Here is a 10821-nt window from a genome sequence, read left to right as displayed (position 1 = left end):
GTCTGACTATGTATTCCACTCAAATCACATTATGTCTGTTTTAGCACGCACACACACACACACAAACACACACAAACGTCCATGTGGATTCCAGCCCCAGACAGTTCATGTATTTTTAAACAATCAATGCCCTCTATTCAAAGTCCTCTTTCACTTCGATCCACCCACCGTCAATCTACTTCGTTAAGTCCTTAATAAGTACAGCTAATAGCCTCGTCCCATTTGCCAAACTTTGGGAACATTTTGGCCTGGTTTAATTTAGTCTTAATTAGATAAACTGGAATCATTTGTGGTTCATGCACTGTTGTTATGAATAGGAAAACTCATATATTACCAAACATATTCATTTTGTGAAGCCATGCAGATATGAGATATGAGCTGGTGATAGCGTTGTTATTAGCACAATAAACAGCAGCCGGGTGTCATTTTCTTTTTGTATTGGAAAATAGGACAACATTGTGTATTATTTGTTGTGTTCTTTCGATATTAAGATAAACAAGTTTTGCAGAAATAGTCCCATTGTTAAGTTTAGAACAAGTCGGTGCTTTGAAATAGAGAAAATGAAATGAGGAACCAAACCATAAATTATAATGTGTCATGTGTTACTAGCTGCTATTTTTCAACATATTAATAACTAGCTCCCATTCTGTCACCAAAATTACATTACATTCTTGGCACCTTAACTTAGTAACTAAAACTGAAAACAGCTTTTGGAATTTTATGTGGTATAATTATATGTTGTAACTGTTTCTGAAAAATATAATCTGAAGCCAAGGTTATTCTTTTATTTAATGTCAGGTGAATGGGACAGTGCTGCTAGATTTCATTTCTGATATATTTCATTATAAGCTATGGCACAGGTATGTTTGTGGTGTGATGTGAATAGTCCTCTAAAAAAACATTGCCTTTTATAGTGTGTATAAAAATTCTAAAAGCTTATTTGGTGTAGAATGTGTGGGAGTAAACAGGTTTAGAAATGTGTGTAATTCATCATATATTGTCCCACCAATTATTAGCACACATATAAAAAGTTTATTACCTAGTCTGCATTGGCAAATGTTTGATTAGAGGACATGGTTCTTATACATGGAGGACGGTGGAAGCTCAGTCAGGAAAGAAATAAAAATAAAAAGATTGCAAAGTTCATTGGCAAGCTTGCCCTCCAAAGCTCGTGATGTATTTATACCATACTTAAATCACCACAATAAATCACTTTTCCCTCGCCTGGCAAGGAGGTTATCAGTCTGGTCACTCGTTCCGACGCGCCTCGAACCACGCTCATGAACAGTTATGCAATCCAATTTGTTTATTTCAATGATGCATGTGAAACAAAGGAACTCATTGGTCACTCATCACTTTGAATAAAAAGACATTTCTCTCACCTAACAGTATTTAGTGCTATGTTCATTGATTCTGCAGAAATCCATGATGTTTTTTAGTCCCTTGTAATAGTTTTTTCCTTGTATTTGTTTTGATGTGGACAGATCATGCATGTCTCTGATTGGCTAATCCCCCTGTCAATAGTGGCCATCTGAAAACAGGGAGATTCATCATTGACCAGACTGACATATTTGTAAAGTATTGAAGAAGTGTGTATTCTAGATCCCAGACAACCTTTTCCCAGAGTTTGGCTTAGTGTTAATCAATGCCAACTTACAAAGAGCGTCTAACATTTAGTGGTAGCATTGTGTCTTGGTCCATTTTCATAGTTGTATTCTTGTATTGAAGGTCGGTAGTACGAAAAATACATAGTGATATTAAAGAAGTTCACAGTGATTCAGAAAGAGGCTAATATCAGCACTGCCTGATTTGTAATCATCAGCGACTCCAGTTTTACATAAACAATTTGACAGCGATCTATGGCCTATGAAAGTAATACAAGTGTTTTTACAAATTAGAAAACCAGCAATCATCGCGGCCTCGCATTCCATCTGATTGCACAGGCAGAGATCAATGTGTGGTTTGAAATGAATGCTCAGAAGTGCTGAGTTGCATATATTGAATAGAAACTGACCCAGAGCGAGATCCAATAATGGGGATTAAAGCTCACTGTGATTTACATTACGTGTTTAAGCCACGCACTTGATAAAAATGACGCATTGAATTGTATTGAGCCCCGTGAGCTACTGCTGCAATCTCCGCGTCTAATAGCACTCAGTGAAAAGCCTGCGGGCCCTTACCCATGACTGACTACATGCACTTGTACAAGCCAGGCCCCGCACACCAATACAGTATTATAAGAGCATCGCTTCTGCAGACAAGGATCACAAATAAAAGTGAATTAGCCTCTGTTTCATGACGTAAACCCTATTTCTACACACCACCATAAATCATTTTCTTTGTACCTACGGACTGGTTCTACAGTATCATATTTCACGCCTGCCCAGGAAAAGGACCCATATTGAACTCTATGGCTATACAAAAATAATAGTAGCGCTCAGTTGGTGGTTGGATGGTTTTATTCTGTTAGTTCTGTTAATGACTACCGCCACTGCAGGGAGGAAGAATCTAAGAGACTCAGTGCCAGTCCCGAAGGTTAAAAAATCTACTTACAATGACCTACGGAAAAATTTAAATTCAGAGTTCAGTTACATACTAAAAAACAAGACAAAAAAATTGGGCATTCTGTGTTTTGTTTTTACACTGGTATTTTTAGCTGCAACATGGCACTGGTGAAGACAGGTGGACATGACCACACTTGCTGGACACCTGATTTAATTGAATACAGTGACCAAAACAACACTGGGTACATGCCCTCAAAACAATGTTATTTAAGACCTTACCTTAAGTGAAAATCTGAAAATCATACAACATTTAATTGAGCAAAACAGTACAAGTACAGATCAGTTACCTCACCCTCAGGTTAGAATTCACTTGTAACTTGTATTAACTTGTATTTCCATTTGCAGCATTGGCCTTATTGTTTATCAATTTTACTACTATTGCAAACACCGCGAGAATTGTGCCACGGAAAAGGATGAACAATCTCTAATTGCAAAACTAATGACAACCATTAGTCAAAGCCTGCAGCCTCCGATAAGATTTGAAAAAGTTTCAAACAAGGTCAATTAGCTCCTGTTTCAAGTGTAAAACAAGAAGGGACTGTTTATGTCTATAGTTTCAGTTTACAGTGCAGTTAAATGCGCTACTCTCACACACCATACACACAAAGTTACCTGAAGATAAGGCATTGTGAAGTATTTTACTGTCAGCCACTAAAGATTTGGCTCTAAATCTTACATTACATTACACTAGGACAGATATAGCTCTGGTTAGAACTACATGCATTGATCGTGACAGTTTTATCCAAAGCTGCGGGCCACACGCAAGCTAACGGTGATTGTAGTGTCCTGTTTGAAGAGCTTTGTAAGTGATTTGTAACAGCTTAAAGTGCAATAGTTCAATTTCAAAAAGCAATTAGGTTTGGACAACTCGAGTCGGGGTAATTATTTTATTCACCTTGAGTTATTACTCCAATCAAAAAAAAGCCTTGAGGTTTGCAACTAAGGTTTTTATGTTTTATCCACAATGATTATCTAAGACTTAATGGGTATTATTGTGTTCTCAGAATGCCGGAGCCTAAAGTTTTGTCCTTGTGAAGTTGACCCAAACTATAACAAATGAGACTAATATTAGGCAAGCCCTGCACACACAGATTAGACTAATTGTTTACTGTACCGGATCATACCAAGACGATCCTACCTGTGCCAAACTACTTTTCTGTTTGTCCATATTCCAAAAAATAAATGAAACATGTACACACTTCAAGGTACTGTGAAACTTTTGCTTGCTGTTTTTGCTTTGAATCTTCCATGGCATGAACTACCTTAAAAGAGAGATATACTGGGACTACGACTGAGGAGACTAAAGATTCAGACTCGGGTAAAAAGTTTGAGTAAAGTTTATTTACAGACACGGAAATGTAAATGAAGGTTGACAGAGCAGACAGTTGAGAGCGGTGTCGTATGCCGTAGTCTTTGAGCAGGTCGTGGGTAGCTGGGTCGGAGGCTGAGGTGTTCGTACCGATCGTGGAGAGCTGGGTCGGAGGCGGAGGTACAGAGTAATTCCAAGGAGCAGGATCTGGCAAAGAATGAAAAATAACCAACTGAGTATCAGGATCATACATGCAAAAACTAGACTGAGCCAAGCTGAACAGTACCATGGAGGATACGCGGACGATCTGGCGTTGAGTGTCGGATCCTCAGCCCTTTTGTCCTCACAGGTGCAGCTTGATTGATGATGAGTTGCAGGTGGTGTGGGAGGAACCAGAATCTCCGCCCAGCTCCAGGCGAGACACAGAAGGGAGGGGGAAGGACAGCACAAACACACAGGGCAGACTGGGATCTAAACATACTTACTTTGAACAGGGGTCACCACGCATATCTGACCTGCAACTTTGCCTAATCGTGCAGGTTTTCATTGAAATAAGTAAATGCCATACTTTGGACACTACAGGTAAAGCAACATCTCCATTGACCTTATTCCACCCCGCCCACTTTTCCCGTGAATGCGACTAAACCGCACTTCCTTTGTGGCGGCACTTCCAATTAAGTGGGAGTCCTGTTTCTTTCAATGGAGAACTTGGGAAAAGTTTTGCCGCTGAAGTGTGATATAAAATAGGTTGATTTGTGTCAAATGCTCAATGTTTATGTACAGCAACAAGTCAACACTGCACCGATTCTCTGGGAAGCTTCAAAGTGGCTCTGTAGTCAGTATAGAACTTATTTATTGTCAAGATCAGCAGCCCCATGCAAAATAATACAAACCGAATGACGATGGCGGCGCCCATGGCAACTTCCAGAATAAAGTGAATTGAAACAAAAGCCTGACGCACTCTCTGCCAGAAAAGTCCCATACTGCAGCTTTAAACGCACTTTTATGGTTAAATACAAAGAAAATTCCAATGGTCTAGAGTCAAAATATGCAATGTGTTAAACCGTATTTGTGGTATTCAGCGCTTAAACACTGAAACCATACAATACTGTCAGAAGTCAAGTGTGTCCAATACTGCAAGATCAACAAGTGCATTATATAGCAATGCCTTGTACTCTATATAATAAAAAGTAGTTTTTCATTACAAGTGTGTTCATATTCCTGCAGAACAGCCAAGGTCAGTTTTCAGTGTGCTAGAGATCCTGCGTGTGATTGGATAAAAAGTGCTACCTTGAAAACGGCTGGAGCACATCACAGATTATGAGATGTTATCCTCAGCCTTGTTAAAACTGGACCTGTACCTCTGCGCCGCTGGCACCCAGATACAACCAAGATAAAGTCCAACAGCTAAATGAGCTAAAGGGACATACCTGTGCTGTTTCATCTGTGTGTGAAGGCATGTTTAAGAATATTTTTAGTGAATATTGACATCTTTTTCTTTGATTTGTGTACGGTTACATGCCTAAAATGTACTTTAAGCATGTATGTTCCATCACAAGTGCTCAGGAGAGATTCCATAAAAAGGCTATAAAATTGCGTATGAGAAAAAAATGAAACATAAATGAATATATGCTAGTATTTGAGCCATATAAAGTTTTAGTGGAGTGCCGCGGGCCAAATTATCCTCCAGATTTGCTTTGAGTTGTTTATTCCGCCAAATGACACACTAATGGGAGGCATAATCTCCCAAATTCACATAAACGATATTGTATATGTAAATGCGTGTAATTCTTGGTGTAACAATCACTCTAATGATTTTGATATTAAGCGATTATTGTTTTTTAAGAAGGTTTGGGACTGTAAGTGTATATTCTGGATCCTAGGCACTATACAATACCTTTTTTTTTTGCTACTAATATACTGTAGGCGTTAGTGGTGAAGTATACATACAAGTCAATTGTGTAAATGGTAAATGGTCACATATTTATAAAGCACTAGTATGTGTAGATACTGAACCACCAACCTTAAGATCCTTGGACAAACAGTAGATCAGTGGACAAACCGATCTATAAATATTTCAGTTGTTGTTTAGATGGGGTCCAGTCAGCCAAGTTCGGTCAAGCTGAATTTTTATAGTATGTTGCGGTGAATTTCCTTCTCTAATACTAATAATTGGTCCAAGTATTGTTGAAGTGACTTGTGGCAGTATGCAAAACTTGGGATCTGTAATAATATTCAAAAGTATTCATTCTCAGTGGTGACCTTTGAAATCAGCGACTGCCTTCAGATGGAGTTTTCATTCCATTTCCTTGAAGTTACTGATGACTGAGCATGACAAATAAAGACACTATTTCAACGTCGAGTCTTTCTCACAGCCTAACAAGTGCATCCACCCATGTGTGCAAACTTCCTGTGCGTGTCAAAATACATTTCTATTTATATGAATTCACTGTAAAATCCTGTCAAGATGTGCACAGCAAATCAGGTTCACTTCTACAATCTGTTGCTCTATTTCCATCGAACTTGATTTCAGCGTGACGGAGGTACTTCTGCCGACACTTACGTTAATTTGCCTTTCCTTGTCTGTTCATGCTTTAATTTGCACTCATCTTATAACCACCTCTCATATCAATCCGTTTTTAGATTTCACTTATTTGATCCCAATTTAACTTCTTCTTTTTGTTCTGCCATCTGGCTCCTGTCTTTGCTTCTCCTCCATCTCGCCCCCAACGTCAAAATAAATCGGAATTCTGCCCATCTCAATATCTCAAGGTGTAAACAGCGGATAGAACTTTTAGTGGTTTGAAAATGTTTTATAATTCGCCTCTCGCAGAAGTATTGCTTCAGTTATACAGAAGGATGAAAAGGATGAACATTGTGTTAGTTTTAATATCAAAATCAGCTGATATGTGGGATTTATAATGTTCTGTTCGATGTGGTATCCTTGATGATAAGCACATTTTTTTCCTACGGTGTCCCTAACTGTGTGTTCCAATGGGCCATTCCTGGATTATCCTTAGTACATCATATGTGTTTTAGATTTGAATAAACATAGAAATAGGAGAAGTTAAAGGGGTAGCTATATGTTTACCCAGTCCTAAACATACAACAAAGTTCTTAAATATTGCAATTATGAAAAGTGAAAAGTTAATTTGTGAACTTTTTACAATTTGTGGACCTTGCTTTATAAATTTTAAAGCAACGATATCAGCTTCAATATATCAACAAGATAACCATCAGTGGTGGATGGTAAGGTAAGTACTGTACTTTAACAGATTTTTTAGGTATCTGTATTGTAGTTAAGTGCAATTTACAGTGCATACTTTTTACTTCTACTTCACTATATTTGAGAACAGGTATCTGTACTTTCTACTCCACTACATTTTGGAACAGGATTGAAAAGTAAAAAGTAGTTTTCATATGATTTGAGGGTTTATTTTGACTATGTTCATGGTAACATCCTGACTAAAGTTTTTGAGTTCAAGCTTCAGCTCTGTGCAAACAAAAATAAATACACAAAATTCACAAGAAAAATTAAGAAATAAATTCGTATTGTTACGGGTGACCAAAATATGAATCATTTTTAATCTATATCACTACATTTACACTTTAACAAATTAACAAGACTTGGGTGAAATATTTTTACTTTTTACTCTTAAAGCACATTTTTAAACGGGTACTTACATACTTTTATTTAAATAGATTTTTTTCGTGACAATTTTACTTTTACTAGACTAACTTTTTACCTCTGTATCTGTACATTTTACTTAAGTTGAGTACTTCATCCACCACTGCTATCAGATGTAAAAATCTATTTCACGACCATCTATAATAACTTTAAAATAGAAAATAACATTATTGTCACTTTTATTACTCTTTTTATTGGTTTAGGTAGGCTATACTTTTCTTCTTAGCTCAACGTCAAATTAAATCTTAACTCTGCCCGTTTCCATTTCCCTCACCGCCTTCGCCACTATACCACTGATATTTCACATTTACGCTCCATATTTTCCGGTGTGCTCTTAGATGATGGCGAGATAGGCCGTGGTGTGGGAGGTGCGCCGTGTCACAGTGTTGTCGTGCCACATGTTTTTGTGTATATGCACGCGGATGTGTGTGTGAGTGGGCAGACGACGCTGACATCTGCTTCCGACAGATAAAGTCATACTCACCTACTATCTCCATATCTGAAGGCGCTGCTGCTGCTGCCGAGCCCGCGCCTATCTCTGTGGCTGTGCGTCTGTCACTTCAGCTCCCGTCAAAATCACATTCAAATGGGCCCTATTGATCCTAAAGCACGAGGCGGCTGAGTGGAGTCAGGCAGTCCATTGGTGCGAGCGGGAAAGCAAGCAGTCTGTAACAGAGAACATGGATGTTACTACATTACTGACAGCATGGTAATATTTGATTTGTATGTTCAGTTTTTCTGCTGTGATTGGTTATTTTTAAGACACACAGCAATTTTGATGGTTTTGAAAATAATGCTCTACAGGCTAGGGCTATTCAAGACACTCGAAGTGCTGTACATTGCATTATTCATTCAACTCATACTTAGTGGTTGTAAGTTATTACTGCCTCAGCCGCCCCGGGGTAAGACGGCAGCGACTTGGACAGTCCGCACCTTCGGCCCGCTCAGATTTGACCTGTGTGGCCTTATAAACATATATAGTGACCAAACATATATAGTGGGCTACAGTTTGAAAGCTGGGAGCTCCTTATATGTCCCGTAGTCATTCAATCAACCAAACATTTTAAGAATATGTGTATACTCTGTTAATTTCTATGTAAAGTTTTAGGTTTTGTGGTCATTAGTTACAACATAGCTGATTATCCTCGAGCAAGTTTTTGAATTTTCAGTATACATTTTTTTGGAAAGTCCATGAGAAAAATGAATGGGAAATTTAGTTCCCGGACAGTCACTATTGAGCTCTACAGCCCACACATTCTCGCGTTCTCGTGTAAGATATGGTTGATCAGCCTGTAGTCTTTTTCTTTTTTTTTCAAATTTACATACACACATTTATTACGCATTTGTAGGAAACTCTCTTCTATATCCATCTACTATCGTCTACTTTTGGAAGCCTCGACTATGCTGAGAGACAAGTAATCAATGCCACCCTCACCCTCAGGTCTATACTTATTGTACCAGTCAGGCCTATTGGACAAGGCTTGATCTTTATATCCATCACTGTCACTTTTGTTCAATTCCCAATATTCACCTGCAAAGGCACAGAGCAATTTCAAGACTGAACTAAAGTCTAGCAAAAAGGGTCACTGTAACTGAGAGTGGCATAATAAAAAGTTACTTCAAATAGTTTAGTTAGTTTTGTATGTATGTGGGTGGGTTTTTTCCTGGTGTAGGCTACCCTTACGAGCCGAATGCATGGACAGTTGGCTAATCCTCCAGCTATTTCTTAACAAGATCCAAGCTCCAGATCTGAAGCTGTTCCCTAGCCTCAGGCACTGCACTGTGGTTGCGCTCTGATCCTGACAGGTTACCACAGTTTGTTTTTTTTCTTCTTTTGGTTAATTATTATGGCTTGGTCTAAAATTTGATATTTCTTCAACTAAATTTTATACATATTTTTGTCTTATCTTAGCCTTGAATCAATCTGACCTCATTTATAAATCCAGTGAATAATCAGAAAACTTTGAGCATGATGTGTGTTTCTCGTTACATTTGTTTACATTAGCAATTAGAACCAGTATGGCAGCAGAAGGTGTTTTTGTCACGTGTCAAAAAACGATCAGTTGACAGTTTTGATTTTTTGTAGATACCAACTGAACCGGCGAATGCTCTTACCTTGCTGCCAGTTTATATGAAGCGCTATTAAATGTAACAATCAAAACTTACAATGTTGTTAGATCTTTCAAAAACATATTCTTCTAGATCACTTCCTGCAAAACGGTGGAGACAGACGGGTTATTTGAGCTCTGCAAGTCGGTGAACTAGACAGGTGGCTATTCTGGTATCTAATTCTACAAAGTTTGATTTGGAAAAAGAGATGAAGTAAAATAACAGGTGATGCATTAGAGTAGTAGGAAGGTTGGAGAATTACAGTAATTAATGTGTATGCGCCTCCTCAAAGTGACACTTCTTCAAGTCTTTCTTCAGTGTAATTGCAAAAGAGGGTCTGTTTGGGAGGGGGGGCATTTTAATGTAGTCTTGAATCATAGATTGAACACAACCAGTGTCCATAAAAACAAAAAGAGTGTAACTAAATTTGTCAAACTATCCCTTGAGGAACTATGAATTCCTTCGAGAAAGAATTTACGCCATATTCTGCAGGTCATAAAGTACATTCATGGATAGATTATTTCTTTACTAATAAATTGAAAGGACATAGAGTTGAAGAATGGAAAATTGGATGTGCAGATGTATTTGACCATAATGCTTTACACATGAAAATCAATACTTCTAATAAAAAACAGACTTTGTGGAGAATGAATGTGGGCATTCTGAATAATGAAGCAATTGTGGAGGACATAAAAAGGAAAGTAAAACGATACATCGAGGAGAACGACAATGCAGAGTTAGACCCAACAGTGGTGTGGGACGCCCTGAAAGCAGTTGTTCAGTGAAAGCTAATAGCTACAAAAGTAGAAAGTAGTAAGTAGAAAAGAAGAAATGAAGTATGTTCTGGAAGACTCAAAGAACTTGAAGTACAGTTTGTGTAAACAAACATAACAGAAATTTGTCAACAGATCCAAGATACAAAAGACAAATTAACGCTATTCTAATAGAAATGAAAACAATAAAATAATACAAATTTAAACCAAGCTATTACGAAATGGGTCCTAGATCTACCAAATTGTCAGCCAAAAGAAAAAAAAAACAGCAAGCATTAAATATAATTTATGAAATCAAAGATCCAGATCACTACAAATTGTCTCATACACAGGGTCATATAGGGACGGCACACACAACATTAGGAGAACCCCACATGT

This window comes from Periophthalmus magnuspinnatus, chromosome 24 (genome assembly GCF_009829125.3).
Source record: "Periophthalmus magnuspinnatus isolate fPerMag1 chromosome 24, fPerMag1.2.pri, whole genome shotgun sequence".
In the NCBI taxonomy this organism is placed as follows: Eukaryota; Metazoa; Chordata; class Actinopteri; order Gobiiformes; family Gobiidae; genus Periophthalmus; species Periophthalmus magnuspinnatus.
Note: the sequence above shows the minus strand (reverse complement) of the source record.